The sequence below is a fragment of the Suncus etruscus genome, chromosome 13 (assembly GCF_024139225.1).
Source record: "Suncus etruscus isolate mSunEtr1 chromosome 13, mSunEtr1.pri.cur, whole genome shotgun sequence".
Classification (NCBI taxonomy): Eukaryota; Metazoa; Chordata; class Mammalia; order Eulipotyphla; family Soricidae; genus Suncus; species Suncus etruscus.
Genome location: NC_064860.1, coordinates 54071744 through 54088829, shown reverse-complemented (window position 1 = coordinate 54088829; position 17086 = coordinate 54071744). Strand labels below are relative to the sequence as shown.

Sequence of the window (17086 nt, the reverse complement as noted above, 5' to 3'; positions counted from 1 at the left end):
CTATGTTAATTCTACCTATCCATGAGGATGGGATGTTCTTCCATTTCTTTAGATCGTCTTCAATTTCTTTCTGAAGTGTTTTGAATTTTCCCTGGTATAGGTCTTTCACTTCTCTTGTAAAGATGATTCCTAGATATTTGATATTTTTGATACTATCTTAAATGGGATTGTATTTTTAATCTCTTTCTCCTCAACTTCATTGTTTGTATATAAAAACGCTACTGTCTTTTGTGTATTGACTTTGTATCCAGCCACTTTGCTGTATTGGTTGATTGTTTCTAGAAGTTTTTCTGTGGATGCTTTAGGGTTTTTGATGTATATCATCATATCATCAGCAAATACAGCTAGCTTGTGTTCCTCTTTCCCTACTTGAATTCCTTTGATTCCCTTCTCTTGTCGGATTGCTATTGCTAGGACTTCTAAGGTTATATTGAATAAGAGTGGAGAGAGTGGACAGCCTTGTCTAGTTCCTGACCTTAGTGGGAATGCTTCTAGTTTCTCGCCATTAAGTATAATGTTGGCTGTAGGCTTTTCATAAATAGCTGTAACTATCTTAAGGACGGTGCCTTCTAACCCTATTTTGCTGAGTGTCTTTAACATGAAAGGATGTTGGATTTTGTCAAACGCCTTCTCGGCATTGATTGATATGATCATGTGGTTTTTGTCTTTCATGTTGTTGATGTGATGTATCATGTTTATTGATTTGCGTATGTTGAACCAACCTTGCATTCCTGGTATGAATCCCACTTGATCTTTTTGATGAAGTGTTGGATTAGGTTTGCTAAGGTTTTGTTGAGTATCTTTGCATCAATGTTCATTAGTGAGATTGGTCTGTAGTTTTCTTTTTTGGTGGTGTCTTTGCCTTCTTTGGGAATGAGTGTGATATTAGCCTCATAAAAGGAGTTAGGTAGGATTCCTGTTTTTTCTATGGTTTGGAAAAGCCTATGGAACAGTGGTAATAAGTCTTCTTGAAATGTTTGATAGAATTCACCTGTAAATCCATCTGGACCTGGGCATTTGTTCTTAGGAAGTTTTTTAATTACATCTTCAATTTCCTCTGAAGTGATTGGACTGTTTAAACTGTCTAGATCTTCCTTTTCCAGTCTTGGAAGAGGGTGTTTGTCCAAGAATCTGTCGATTTCTACTGGGTTCTCTAGCCTAGTTGAATAAAGTTGTTCATAATATGATCTGATGATATGTTGTATTTCTTGGGGTTCTGTTGTAATCTCTCCCCTTTCATTCGTGATCCTAGTGATTTGGGTGTTTTCCCTCTTTTTTTTGGTGAGTTTTGCCAATGGTTTATCTATCTTGTTTATTTTTTCGAAAAACAGACTCCTGGTCTCATTGATTTTTTGTATTGTTTTCTTAGTTTCTACGTTGTTTATTTCTGCTCTGGTTTTTATTATTTCTTGCCTTCTGGTTGTTGTTGGATTTCTCTGTTGCTGTTGTTCCAATTCTTTGAGGTGATCTTTTAAACTGTTGGTTTTGTTATTTTCCTGTTTCTTGACATAGGCCTGTATTGCTATGAGTTTCCCCCTAATTACTGCTTTTGCTGTGTCCCATAAATTTTGACATGTTGTCTCTTCATTGTCATTTGTCTCAAGGAATCTTTTTATTTCTTCCTTGAGTTGTTTTTTGATCCAGCTGTTGTTAAGCAGCATGTTGTTTAATCTCCAGGTATTAGTTTTCCTCCATTGCTTCTTCTTGACATCAATTATAAGCTCTGTTGCATAGTGATCTGAAAGGGTACTTCTAATGATCCTTACCTTTGTGGTCTTATATAAGTTGGCTTTGTATCCTAAGACATGGTCTATTCTGTAGAACGTTCCATGTGGGTTTGAGAAAAATGTATATTCTACTTTCTGGGGATGGAGAGCTCTATATAAATCTATTAACCCTAAATCTTCTAATTTTTCCATTTAGAGCTCTTATTTCTTTGCTATTTTTCTGTTTGGAGGATAATTTGCTATTTTTCTGTTTGGAGGATAATAATCTATTTGCTATTTACCTGTTTGGAGGATAATTTGCTATTTTTCTGTTTGGAGGATAATAATCTCTGGAAAGATAATTCAGGACAAATCCAAGAAGTCAAGAGAGTCCCTAATAAAATAGACCCTAATAAACCCACACCAAGACATATAATAATCCAAATGGCAAAAAAACAAAGATAAAGAGGAACTCCTGAAAGCAATAAGGGAGGAAAAAAACCTCAAGTACAAAGGAAAGGACATAAGAATCAAACCAGATCTCCCATTTGAAATAATTCAAGCAAGAAGACAGTGGAATGACATATTTAAACGACTGAATGAAAGAAATTTCCAACCCAGGGTCCAATACCCAGCAAAACTATCATTCATATGGGAGGGCAGACTAAAAACATTCTCAAACATGAGCGAACTTGAACTATTTGTGCAAACTAAGCAGATCCTAAGCGACTTACTCAGAGACGAATTACACAATCCAAACCCCCGATTGTAACAACAACCACTGCACACAATACAACTGCACAACAGTCCTCTATATCAATAATTTCCCTAAATGTTAACGGACTAAACTCTCCAATTAAAAGACATATAGTAGAGAACTGGGTTAGGAAAAATAAACCGGACTTCTGCTGTCTGCAAGAAACACACCTACAGTTACAGGATAAGCACAGGCTTAGAATAAAAGGATGGAAAGTAATTATTCAGGCCAATGGAAAACAAAAAATAGCAGGGACAGCCATTCTTATATCAGACCAAATTGTATTCAACCTCAAGAAAGTGATCAGAGACAAAGAGGGTCACTACTTACTGATCAGGGGAACATTAGATCAAGATACACTAACCCTGGTCAATATCTATGCACCTAATGTAGAGTCACCAAAATATGTGAGGCAACTACTGGCAAACCTGGAGAAACACATGAAGGGAATTTTGATAATAGTAGGGGACCTAAATTTTTCAACTTTCTAAATACAGTTTATTATAGTACTTTTGACTCTGTACTCTTAAATATATATAGAAAAGACATATCCTGATAAAAATATTAATGATTTTATGTATGGCATTTTTCAGCCATTGTGTGTTTAACACAAATATTTACTGATTGTTGTGACTCAACCAATGTTGGAAAGCTCTATGTAACAGAAAAATTACAAACATGTTCCGTTTTTCAATATTAAATAAAATCTTGAGAATAAAATGTAAATGACTAAATCTGTAACAAAGAATAAAAGAGCCCAGAGTGGTCATGCAAGCAGTAGGGCATTTGCCTTGCACATGCTAACCTAAGACATACCGCAATTCAATGCCCCATTGCCCCAAGTGGTCCCCCAAGCAAGCAGTGATTTCTGAGTACATAGCCCAGAGTAACTCCTGAGCATCACTGGGTGTGGCCAAAAAAGGCAAAAATAAAATAAAATAATATAACCATTCTATAGCTTTATAAAAAGTTAGTATGTAAATAGAATTTATTATTATTAGAATGTGATTTCTTATTCTGCAGACTGAAACAATGTAACTATAATAAGCAATTCTATTTAAAATATCAGTATAATTTTTCCTACATTAAAGTATTAATGGGGCCAGAGAGATATCACAGCAGTGTTTGCCTTGCAAGCTGCTGACCCAGGACCAAAGGTGGTTGGTTCAAACCCCGGTGTCCCATATGGTCCCCGGTGCCTGCCAGGAGCTACTTCTGAGCAGATAGTCAGGAGTAACCCATTAAGCACTGCTGGGTGTGACCCAAAAATAAAAACAAACACACACAAAAAAACAAAAACAAAACAAAAAAAGTATTAGTAAAAATCCTCCCCTAAATAATAATTTTAATGAAGAATTATACAACACAGACATGCCAATTATAAGTTTTTACTATTGCATTTAAAAAGTAAATTTTTAGAAAAGTAATCCAAATAATTAAATGCCCTCTTAAATTACACTATATGGATATAAAACATAATAGTGTTTTATAATTTTATTTTATATTAGAGGTCAACATATAGATATTAGAGGTTAATTTGAGATGTAGCTTTATGTATTTATTAGAAAACAATCTTTAAAAAAGTGAAGATTTAAAAAATATCTAGTAATAGTATTTTAAAGAATAAATGTAAGTAAATGTAAAGTTTTATGAAATTTATCAAGGTTATGCAAAACATTCAGCTAAATAAAGTATACATTTTACATTATTCCAAATAAATTGTATTATGTAACTTTGCCTGATATTATTTATTATATACATCATAGATATTTGGCAATTTTATATATGACATTAGTAGATCAGAGATTTACAAAATTAAAGCCACTGGGAAAAGAGAGACAAAAACCAATAGAATCTTGTCTTGGCAGAATCAGATTTCTTCCCTAGGAATCCATATGGCCATCTGAACATACAAGAATGATCTTTGAACACTGAGCTAGGAGTAAGCCTAGGTGTTCAACGCCTAACACAGTTAAGTGTTCAAGGCTTATGTAGTTGTTTACATGTAATTATGTAGTAATATATGTTGTAATTGTATGCTACAACTATATAACAAATATAAGATAAAATCTATAAATTCACTTAGATATCAAAAATATGAGAAATACTGAGTCACTGATTGGCAGTGTCACTAATACCAACTTATTATGGAATAAAATTTAATTAAAGCCTATTAATAATTTCTTATATAACTCTGCTGCAGTAATGAAGTGGTAAACAATCACAAAAATGATTATTTTTGACTACATTTAGTATTAAATACTTACACATTTGTTGTATTATATCCTACTTATTTTGCATTAGAAAACAATAATTTCTGCATTTCAGTACATTAAGCTCCATAAAGACAGTGCCAGGGCATGAGAGAGCCAGGTAGCACTAGACTACTCTTGCTTTGTTGAGGAAAAATAAACACGAGCAAAGGAGATCCAAAGAAGCCGAGAGGCAAAATGTCATCATATAAATTTTTTTGGGGGGGGCATACCTGGTGACGCTCAGGGGTGACTCCTAGCTCTGTGCTCAGAAATCACTCCTGGCTTGGGGGACCATATGAGATGCAGGAGGATCTAACCGTGGTCTGTCCTAGTTTAGCATATGCAAGGCAAACACCCTACTGCTTGTGCCACCACTCTGGCCCATTATATACTTTTTGTGCAAACTCGCTGGGAAGAGGACAAGAAGAAGCCCCCAAATGCTTCAGTCAACTATTCGGGGTTTTCTAAGAAGTGCTCAAGGAGATGGAAGATGATGTTTGCTAAAGAGAAAGGAAAATTTGAAGTCATGTCACAGTTTGACAGGGTCCGTTATGAAAGAGGAATGAAAACTTATATCCATCCTAAAGGGGAAACAAATAAGAAGTTTAAGGATCCCTATGCACCCTAGAGGCCTCCTTTGGCCTTTTTCTTATTTTGTTCTGAGTATCGCCCCCAAATCAAAAGAGACCATCCTGGCCTATTTCTAGGTGATGTTCAAAGAAAATGGATGAAAAAGGGAATAACAGTACAGTAGATGATAAGCAGCAGCCTTATGAGAAGAAGGCTGCTAAGTTGAAAGAAAAAATATGAAAAGAATATTTCTGAATACTGAACTAAAGGAAAGCCCTTTGTGGTCAAAAGGGAGTTGTTGAAGAGAAAAAATGCAAGAACAGAAGGAAGAGGAGGAAGATGAGGAGGATGAAGAAGATACAGAAGATGATGATGATGAATAAGTCAGGTTTAGAGAAGTTTTTTCTTGTTTTTTTCCTTGTTAAAAAGCATTTAAAACCCCTCTATACTACTTAGTCCTTCGAAAGAAAAATATTGAAATGTAAGGCTGTGTAAGATTTGTTTTTAAACTGTATGGTGTCTTGTGCATAGTTTACACAACTACTGAATGTGTCTTTAAATAGCTTTGTCTCAGTTGTACTTTAAATAGCCACTAACATTGCCTGGTAGAGTGTGGAGTTGTAAGTGGGCATGGAAATTTAAAGCTGTTTCTTGTTGATGCACAGCAAAAATTAGTTATAATTGGAGATGATAGTTGTTTCCATCTTTAGTTGTCACTGATACAGTTTATACAAAATAATTCTTCTGTTAACTGAATACCACTCTGTAATTGCAAAAGAAAAAAGTTTAGCTGTTTTGTTGAAATTTTGAATGCTTGTGATTAAATACAATTGCTTTTATTTAAAATAAAGAAGACAATGGATTTTGATTCTTATGTGAATTCAAAGAATAAAAACTATGACAAAACATAATGTTTGTATCCACATTTATCTACCTCTACATGAAATTAGTAAAACATCTAATAAAACATTAAAGTTGAATTATTCAGTTATTATAAAAATGTTTGAATTTCTGTGATTTCTCTGATGGGATTGTAGAATCAGAAACACTGTATTATTTACAATTTCCTGGGTGTTTGATACAACTGTAAGTAACCCCCCCCCCCAAAAAAAAAAGCTCTTCAATGAATGCATGCTAAGAAACTTCAATGGCCGGAGAAATAGCACAGCGGTGTTTGCCTTGCAAGCAGCCAACCAGGACCTAAGGTGGTTGGTTCGAATCCCGGCATCCCATATAGTCCTCAGTGCCTGCCAGGAGCTATTACTAAGCAGATAGCCAGAAGTAATCCCTGAGCACTGCTGGGTGTGGCCCAAACCCCCCTCCCGAAAAAAAGAAAAAGAAAGAAAGAAAGAAAGAAAGAAAGAAAGAAAGGAAGGAAGGAAGGAAGGAAGGAAAGGAAGGGAAGGAAGGAAGGAAGGAAGGAAGGAAGGAGGAAGGAAGGAAGGAAGGAAGGAAGAAGGAAGGAAGGAGGAAGGAAGGAAGGAAGGAAGGAAGGAAGGAAGGAAGGAAGGAAGGAAGGAAAGAAAGAAAGAAGAAGAAAGAAATATAGAAAGAAAGAGAAGAAAGAAAGAAAGAAAGAAAGAAAGAAGGAAGGAAGGAAGGAAGGAAGGAAGGAAGGAAGGAAGGAAGGAAGGAAGGAAGGAAGGAAGGAAGGAAGGAAGGAAGGAAGGAAGGAAGGAAAGAAAGAAAGAAAGAAAGAAAGAAAGAAAGAAAGAAAGAAAGAAAGAAAGAAAGAAAGAAAGAAAGAAAGAAAGAAAGAAAGAAAAGAAGGAAGGAAAGAAGGAAGGAAGGAAAGAAAGAAGGATGGAAGAAAGAAAGAAAGAAAGAAAGAAAGAAGTAAAGAAAGAAAGAAAGAAAGAAGGAAGGAAAGAAGGAAAGAAAGAAAGAAAGAAAGAAGGATGGAAGAAAGAAAGAAAGAAAGAAAGAAAGAAGTAAAGAAAGAAAGAAAGAAAGAAGGAAGGAAGGAAGGAAGAAGGAAGGAAGGAAGAAGGAAGAAGGAAGGAAAGAAAGAAGAAGGAAGAAAGAAGAAAGAAAGAAAGAAAGAAGAAAGAAAGAGAAAGAAAGAAGAAAGAAAGAAAGAAAGAAGGAAGGAAAGAAGGAAGAAAGGAAGAAAGAAAGAAAGATAGAAAGAAAGAAAGAAAGAAAGAAGAAAAGAAAGAAAGAAAGAGAAAGAAAGAAGGAAGGAAGAAAGAAGGAAGGAAGAAAGAAGGAAGGAAGAATGAAAGAAAGGAAGAAAGAAAGAAAGAAAGAAAGAAAGAAAGAAAGAAAGAAAGAAAGAAAGAAATAAAGAAAGAAAGAAAGAAAGAAAGAAAGAAAGAAAGAAAGAAAGAAAGAAAGGAAGAAAGGAAGGAAGGAAGAAGGAAAGAAAGAGAGAAAGAGAGAGAGAAAGAGAGAGAGAAAGAGAGAGAAGGAAGGAAGAAAGAAAGAAAGAAAGAAAGAAAGAAAGAAAGAAAGAAAGAAAGAAAGAAAAGAAAGAAAAGAAAGAAAGAAAAGAAAGAAAGAAAGAAAAGAAAGGAAGGAAGGAAGGAAGGAAGGAAGGAAAAAGAGAAGAAAGAAAGAAAGAAGAAAGAAAGAAAGAAAGAAAGAAAGAAAGAAAGAAAGAAAAATAAAGAAAGAAAGAAGTAAAGAAAGAAAGAAAGAAAGAAAGAAGGAAGGAAGGAAGGAAGGAAGGAAGGAAGGAAGGAAGGAAGGAAGGAAGGAAAGAAGGAAGGAAGAATGAAAGAAAGAAAGAAAGAAAGAAAGAAAGGAAGGAAGGAAGGAAGGAAGGAAGGAAGGAAGGAAGGAAGGAAAGAAGGAAGGAAAGAAGGAAGGATGAAAAGAAGGACAGAAGGAAGAAAGAAGAAAGAAAGAAAGAAAGAAAGAAAGAAAGAAAGAAAGAAAGAAAGAAAGAAAGAAAGAAAGAAAGAAAGAAAGAAAGAAAGAAAGAAAGAAAGAAAGAAAGAAGAAAGAAAGAAGAAAGAAAGAAAAGAAGAAAGAAAGAAAGAAGAAAAAGAAAGAAAGAAAAAGAAAAGAAAAAAGAAAGAAAGAAAGAAAAAAGAAAGAAGAAGAAAGAAAGAAAGAAAGAGAAAAGAAAGAAAGAAAGAAAAGAAAGAAAGAAAGAAAGAAAGAAAGAAAGAAAGAAAGAAAGAAAGAAAGAAAGAAAGAAAGAAAGAAAGAAAGAAAGAAAGAAAGAAAGAAAGAGAAAGAACTATTGATAAAAGAGATTGGATTACCAATTTTACAAGGTTTCTGTAGAAAGTTTATGTAAATATATTCACATTAGTTCATTTAAATAAGTTTGCTAACAAAATAAATCGTGGTATCAGTATCAGTGAATTTACAACATTCAATCATAGTAATTTTTCTAATGCTTTTGTTAATTAATTATTCTTCTAGTAGAATATTATTTTACTACCAACAACTTGAAAGGAACAATGAAATTCAGTTTCAATACAAGAAATGTTCATGAATAGTGATCCTAGTTTATTTTTATTTCTCATACACTGTAATAATATGCTATAAATTCAATATCCCTTATAATTTAAATAAGTTATATAAAATATATCTAAATATTATTTGTATCCACTACAATTCTATTTTGGTTTTCAAGTGCAATTCTATTGTGAAAATTTATTACCAAATACTGTAATATATATGCTCTATGTACTATGGATCAAATAATACTAAAGATGTTTAAACATTATAATTCTTACGACCATCTATGAAAGTGTATTATAAAGTTAAAAAGTTAATCCTGAATTGTGTAGGAATAAAATCAAGGGATACAAGTGTACCAGAAGAAATATGCAGCGTAGCGCAAGTACAATAGTGTACTTAGTTTCCTTGAATGTAGTGAATGGGTTTCAATTTTGGATACCATATATGGATTTCCCCAGTAGGCTTTCTGTAGGAAGTGATTCAGAATAGGAGTAAGCCAAGAGTTATATTTGAGCACTGCCTGGAATAACTCAAAAATGAAAGCAAGTTTCAAAATAAATAATAACATCACATGTACATGTGATTTTTACATTATTAAATTAGGATACTAAAATATATCTTTTAACTAAATAATTAAATTATATAGGTTATATGAATACTACATTAAACTTAATTATTAATCAGCATATTCATATAATTATACTTAATTATATTCATAATGATCATGATAAAACTATATTAATTAATTGAATTTAATTAAGTTGTATAGAAAACATTTGTATGATTGAAAGAAAATAAGAAGTACAGTAGCAAGTTAATTTGTAAAAATTGTATCACCAATGGAGTCATTAATACAATGGCAGAAAGTTTAATAAGCTCTTGTTGTTGTATGTCCAGTCTGTTAAATTGGGGTTAAAATTTTAAAGCAGACTAATGAAAATACTGTTCAAATGTAATGACTTTTGAGGTAAATGGTAAAAATATTTCTGTTAAGCTCATAGCTTCTAATTGAGGTGATTATATAATTAGAGAATATAGTGCCATTAAATGTAAGCAGTATGAATACTGTGTAATTGACAAATGAACATCATTTCAGAACCAGCATTTGAGAGCTTTCAAAACCAGATATCTGATAACTTCATTGTTCAAGAGAGGCACATGTTCTCATAAATTACCTGAAGTAATTTGCAGGAAAGAGATGTTGCAGAGGATCACATTTAATATGAATATGATGTATTCAATTCTTTCTATTGAAGTAAATCAAAAGCAATTTCAAGTCTTTTACCTGGTACTTACTGGTTATCACATAATTATTACCTCTACTTAGAAGAAACTATACAACGTGCATATTCCAATGTGAGGTGGTATTTTCAAAATCTTAAAGAGCCTAAGCAATTAGGATTTAACTTAATTTAATAGGAAATATGGTACTTGTTATAAAGAGTTATTTGTGTTACTTGTTGCCAGTGACTGTTTATAATTTTTCTATGCTTTTTAATATAGTTGATATGCATATTAAAACCATTTTTGTTCTACTAAATATAACGAAGATACATCATTCAAATTAGTTTTTGCCTTTTACTAGTACATACCTTAAGCAGCACTTTTACATCACGAAGTTCTTCATTAAATGATTCATTTCATGTATAATTTTTATAAATAGTAATAATGTCACATGAGGACAACACTTCATGATGTTTGTGAAAATAAATGTTTTGTTCCATGCAATGAGAGATTTTTGTGTTATTGTTTCCTGTTTTATATATAACTTAAAATATTTTTTCAACATTATTTATTATAATTTACCAAAATTAAATTGTATTTTTTCTTATATGTTAATCATCAAATTTAATATATCTGTGCTTTTAAATTTGATTTTAATGATTTGCTTATTTGACTATTTTAAATAACTTCTCAGTTTGTAATCATATTCACGCGAAGTATAAATTAATTGATAGTATAATTACATATTCTCTACAACTAAATATCCACTTCTATTAATAAACAATTGACAGTGAATCAGTTATTTCTGATATCCTACAGTGATAGCAGTGATGCACTCTAAATTAAGTGAGAAAGAATAAATAAAAACCATTAATTTTACTTTATTTTTAGCAGGTGATATAAGCTAAAATAATGAGCAGTGCAGGGCTTCACTTTTATCTGTCAATCCGTTTCTTCTTAGTTCATCTCTGGGAACTCAGTCCTTACTCCGGAGATCAAATCCTAGATAAGGGCTTTCTCGTATCTTTCTACCTGTAATAACTCTCAAGCCCACTTCACTTGTATTTGTGTTTACTTATTTGGGGAAAGTTATTATTAGAGTTTGCTATACAAACATAAATAAAACAACAAGTGTTTCTTTTTCTACAGAGGTGAGAAATTTATGGGAAGACAAAATTTTTTCACAATATTTCAAAGGAAAAATCTTATCATAGGGTAGTTATGATTGCATAATTTAGCTTCAGAAAACCTGCCGCTTTCTGTGCCTTTTCAGTTTAGCTGCTCAAATCATGGTTGATAAAAATTATATTCATGGATAAAGTAGTAAACTGTGCATATTAATTAATATCAACTTCTAAAAATACAGGTAGGGTATTGTGTATATTTTGGTGCATATAAAATATTATTTAAAGTAGAAAGAATCTGAGTATTGAGGTTGAGTTTATATTTTATTATATAATATATCAAGAGATTGACTAATTATTTTATTACTGAGAACTAGCAGTATATAAAGTCATACAGTAATTTGACAATGGGCATAATGTTAAATGTATTGGAAATTTTTGAAATTGTACAGACAACTTTACAGTTATATAATCCATTAACTTAATAGAAAAACTAAAATAATTGACACCTTTTCAAAAAGAAAAATGAAATCAAGTAAATAACTAAAGTTGTTGTAAGAGTCAAAAATTCATCAAAAGATCAATCAGAATTAAAGGGAAAAATCATATTCAAAATCATGCTAGCAAAATATGGGATAAAATCTCAAAACAAAGCCTGTTATTTTCTAAAACAAATTACTTGCAAAGGAACAAAATTCATATTTTGCAATATTTTTTGATAGCAACACATTTGGCAAGAAAATTGAAAAATTCAGTGGTATTTTTAAATAATTAAGTGACAATTATTTAGAAAACCTAAAGTCTAAACATTTTATTAAAAGTAAATATAAGATATAGTAATGAAAACCAATACTCTGATTTTGAAAGTGATAATTTTTAAAGTTTGTGAATTTTTTTCTGTAATATATCAAATATATACATTTTGGGGGGACACACAACATGGGGGGCTTCGGGTGGCACCCACAGTAGTGTTTAGAAATTTCCCATTTGTTTTTCAGAAATGTCTTGCTAATTTAGGACTCTTTTGTGTGGCTAGAATAAGATTACCATAATGAGGCTGATTAGGCTTTTTGTTTATGTAAAACCTTTTAGGTTACATATTTGACTGGCAGCCTAGTAAAAGCTTATCTCAGGCTCAGGACCTGCAAAATTGTAAGCTCCTCATTTGTCGATGAACCCCAAGAAATTGCAGGAAAATCTAGAATGTAAAGTGGAAACTGTCCTTCTCTAAAGCCACATGGAGGGAACCTGTGCTCACAAACCTCCTTCCAAGCATATTAAAGTGTCACTAGCTATTTATTAATGTGTCGGTTTTTCTGCATTCCAGCGAATACAGACCAGGCTTTCAATTATTTCTATCAAGAAGACAATTAGAAGTGCCAATATGGCATTTAGAATTATTGATGATTAATCAACTTAATTGATTTACAAAATCTGTCTTGCAGAGTTTCAAAACTCCCTTTGGGTTTCATTAATTCTTCTCAAATGGGACACCGTTTAATATGACTGATTCTACATTCTTATAAATTGCTTCTTGGCAAACAATTCTTTCATTCCATCAATAATTACTTTTCAAAGAAAACTGCGGAAGTTATAATAGAGAGCAAATTCAACAATTTCACTAAGAGTGAATAGCACAGCCAGGGGATGACAAGAAGTGAGAAAGATGAGTAGAAACATGAGTATTGCTATCTCGAACAATTGGAAGTAAGATTTTTGTCCTATTATTTGATTATGTAACATAAATAGTACTATAATAGCTCAGGCAAGTGAGCTGGAGGCTGTTTTAGTTATTTTCTTCTCAATGCTCTCTTCCTCTTGATGCAGAGACATCCTTGAGACAATTTCGGTTTTAGTGGAGATTAGTTTAAGAGAACATTTTTTCTCTGAATTTAGTGAAGACAACTGTCCAATACTACAAACTCTCCACTTTCCAGACCTGAAATAAAATGGCTTTTGGTCATGCCAATATGCCAGTTATCTAGGGACCTGGGATAAAGAAATATATGAAGATGGAAACATTTTTAAACTTACTTATACTCATTTTCCTCTTAAGTTACTTCAAATTGTATTTTTAAATAATAGAAGTTTATTTTTAAAATAGAATATAAAATTTATTCAGCCAATGGAAAAATATAAGTTACACTAAAATTTATGTTGTCTTTTTTTAGGGGAGGCAGCATAAACTCTGAAAAATAAGATTTTCATATTGTTTTAGATATATCTATTTAGAAATCTATCTTTAAGTGTCTATAAAAATTTTCTTGGTCATTAACACATATATTCACAGAGGTAATATTTTATTTATATAGTAATGACAGGTGCTTATACTATATACAGGTAAGTTGTCCTTTGTAGGTTATTCTTTGTTTTATTATGTTTGTAAATTGTTATTTTTGTTGTTGACATTCTGAAGAAAATATTTTCATAGATGTTGCTATTGGTTTAGCCATGCAGAACAAGTACATTTGCATGTATTATTCAAATTAGATTTTGAAGCATTTTTGGCTCCTGTTTTTCATACAAAATTGTCATTTTACAGTAATTATGCAAATACAGATTTAAAATGAGAGTTCTTACATTTTGTTTATCCTTTAAGGAATTTTATGAAAAATTTAACTTATAGTAGCCTGTTTAATTGAAAAAAACAAAAATATAAGACCCATTGCTTTTCTAAATGTTAAATATACATATACATACATATATGTGTACTATACATATAATAATTATCTTATACATAAAATTTGTGTTTTATTAAACAAGGATAACTTTTTTCAAATATAATTATTTAACTGATTTATTAACTTTTTCCTTGATTCTTAATGTCACTAATTAATTTTTTTTATTTTCTTAAATGTACATTTCATCATATTAGTTGCCAGTTCATATTATTATGAGTATTAAGGTCCATAATTACTAGTGTCAACATAGGAAATTATACAATGCCATAGTAGTATGTAAAAGCAATTTAAAAATTTTATGGAGTTGCCTTTTTTAACAGTTAGGCATTGTTATTCTGAAAAATCACTCATGAAAAAAATTCTGTAATTTAAGAAAGAAAATACACACTCCAAAACAAGGTCCTATATGAAAAGTGTTCAACAACTTATCAAAAAAATCTTTGTTTAAAGAAAACACTTTTTTTTGGTTTGTGGGTCACATCAAACAGTGCTCAAAAGTTACTCCTGGATCTGAGTTCAGAAAGCTGGTCAGGGTTGGAAACCATATTGGATGCGAGATATTGACCCTGGGTGCATCCTGAGCAAGGCAAATGCCCTACCCCTTCTGCTATCACTCCATCACCCCCAAAATGATTTTTTACTTAGAGATAGAATTTAGAGTAGGTAACATATATGAAAAAATAATTCTTTCCAACAAGTGACAAGAAGAGTGCAGGTCAAGATGGATAGTTACAAAATGTTTAAGGACAGCATGTTCTAGTAAATTTAAAAGTGAATGTTAATTAAAATATAATTTAAAAATATTTTAATCAAATATAAATTTAATATAAAAAGAGTAAGTAGATTTAACACTGAATGGAAATTTACACTGTGTCAATTATTTTAATTGAATTTAAGTGCTCAACTGCCATTAGAAGCAGAAATTTGAAAAAAAAAAGTACAGAGTTTAAAATAATAAAATGCATTTTTAATTCTTAGTAATATTTAAGGTACTAAAATATTAATGACTTTAATCTATTAAAAGCAATACCACTTATGGTAAATTTAAGGTGATACTCCATACTAAGTTTACAATGTAAAAATAAATTGTAAGAGATTGAAACATGTTTAAAGTAAAACTAACTACTAAAAAAAAACAACATATTTTATAGAAACAATCAAAGAAATATAAAAGTTGGGTAGAAAGTTATTTGGGGTTTAAATATGGAGCTGCTATTGAAAAATATAAAACAATAATGCCCTTCAGCACAATTACACAAACACCTCAGTTCAATAAAAAATATCAATAAAAACCAAATCCAAAGCTAACGACAATAGAATCTATACCCAATCTACAACAAGCTAGACAGAGGGGACCACTTATACTAGCAGCCTGAGGGCAAAGGAGGGGATATAGGATGCATGCTGAGAACAGGGGTGGAAGGTGGACAACATTGGTTGTGGGAATACCCCTGCCTTATTCAATGTCACTATGTACCGAAAATATTACTGTGAAATATTTTTAATTCACTGTGGTAAAAATAAAAATAAAATTTCTCAAAAAAATTTAATAAAATCAATAAAAAATCAAATAATGTGAATTACTTGTAAGATTAAGGATAAGGCATATTACTTTGTTTCTAAAATTAATACAGATACTCCTCGCTTAACAACTTACTTGTTTAGTGACCTCTCGCACTTACGACCATCTCTTTACCGTTATTTTATTTTATTTTAAATATCCTTTTTCCATCTTGTACACTCTACAGTACAGTATTTGTGGGTTTTGGTGCTTTAATGTACCTACTTTACTAACTTTATGTTCTGTAATACATTGCAGTACTGTGTGTAAATTAACAACCTATGGAAATTAAAAAAATGGAAGTTTCAGTTTGATCTTTCTTGTTATTTTACTTATTCAGAATACTGTATTGTCAAGTACTATGCATATACTGTACTACTGTTTACAGTACATGCAATTCCTTACTTAATGATCAATTCAATTAAAGACTGAATGGAACTTGGTTGTTAAGTGAGGAATAACTGTATAGTGTTGCTAGTACTTAATAATCACTTATCATAAAGGTTGGACTAGACAGCATTCCCATGAGCAGTGGATAAGAGTTCCTTTCTCTCCACATCCCTGCCTGTTGAATTAATTAATTAATTAACGATGGGGCTGGATGGCGATGGATGGAGGCCTTTGTGCTTAGGCCCCAGCCACGTGGCTTCATCCCCCATCCAGCCGGCAAGTTCCAGGCCCAGGTGAAACGCGAAATCACTCACTTACACGCAGGCTTCAGGAAGAATCATCTTTATTTAAGCCCTAGCCACCACATGTGTGTGGCCTATCTCATAACCTTTCAAGCATACAGCCCTGCGTCTTATCCTCTTTCAGCCATCTCCCTCAGAGAGCCCAGCAGGGCCAAAAGGCAAAAGCCAAAAGGGGCCAAAAAGCCAAAAGGGGCCGAATTCCCTTGGTTCAAGCCTTATATAACATTTCCCAGACCCCTCCCAGGAATGGGAGGGTCTAGCAGGTAAGGTTACACCTACTATCCGGTTCCCAAGACCCCTCCCAGAAATGGGTGGGTCTAGGGTCTTAAATAGGTACACCCACACCTGCCAACACTGCTTGTTCTCATTCTTTGTGATGTGTGCCAATCTCTGTGGTGTGAGGTGGTACCACATAAGTTGTTTTGATTTGTATCTTTCTGATGATTAGTGATGTGGAACATTTTTTCATGTGCCTTTGGCCATACGTATTTCTTCTTTGTCAAAGTGTCTGTCCATTTCTTCTCTCCATATTTTTTATGGGATTAGAAGTTTTTTCCTTGTAAAGATCTTTCCGTGCCCTGTATATTTTGGATATTAGCCCCTTATGTGATGGGTATTGAATGAATAGTTTCTCCCACTCAGTGGGTGACTCTTATATCCTGGGCACTATTTCTTTTGAGGTGCAGAAGCTTCTCAGCTTAATATATTGTCATCTGTTAATCTCTGCTTTCAATTGTTTGGAGAGTGCAGTTTCCTCCTTGATGCCTTCCAGTGGTCCTCAAATTATAGCCCGCAGGCCACATATTGTATTTGTATCTGTTTTGTTTCTTCATTGCAAAATAAGATATATGCAGTGTGCATAAGAATTTGTTCATAAGTTTTGTTTTTACTATAGTCAGACCCTCTAATGGTCTGAGGGACAGTGAACTGGCCCCCTGTTTAAAAAGTTTGAGGACCCCTGCGTGGAGTCCAACCTTTATGGAAAGCGATATGGACATTCCTCCAAACCCTGGAAATTGAGCTCCCATATGTTCCAGCTATACCACTCCTATTAATATACCCTAGGAACACAAAAATACAATACAAAAATCCTTTCCTT

At 32.5% G+C, this 17086-nt stretch overlaps 1 pseudogene; it reads left to right on the top strand.

Moving 5' to 3' along the window:
• Positions 1-5671, top strand: part of LOC126025826 (high mobility group protein B1-like) — a 92696-nt pseudogene extending 87025 nt beyond the window's left edge.
• Positions 5672-17086: the final 11415 nt, after the last annotated feature.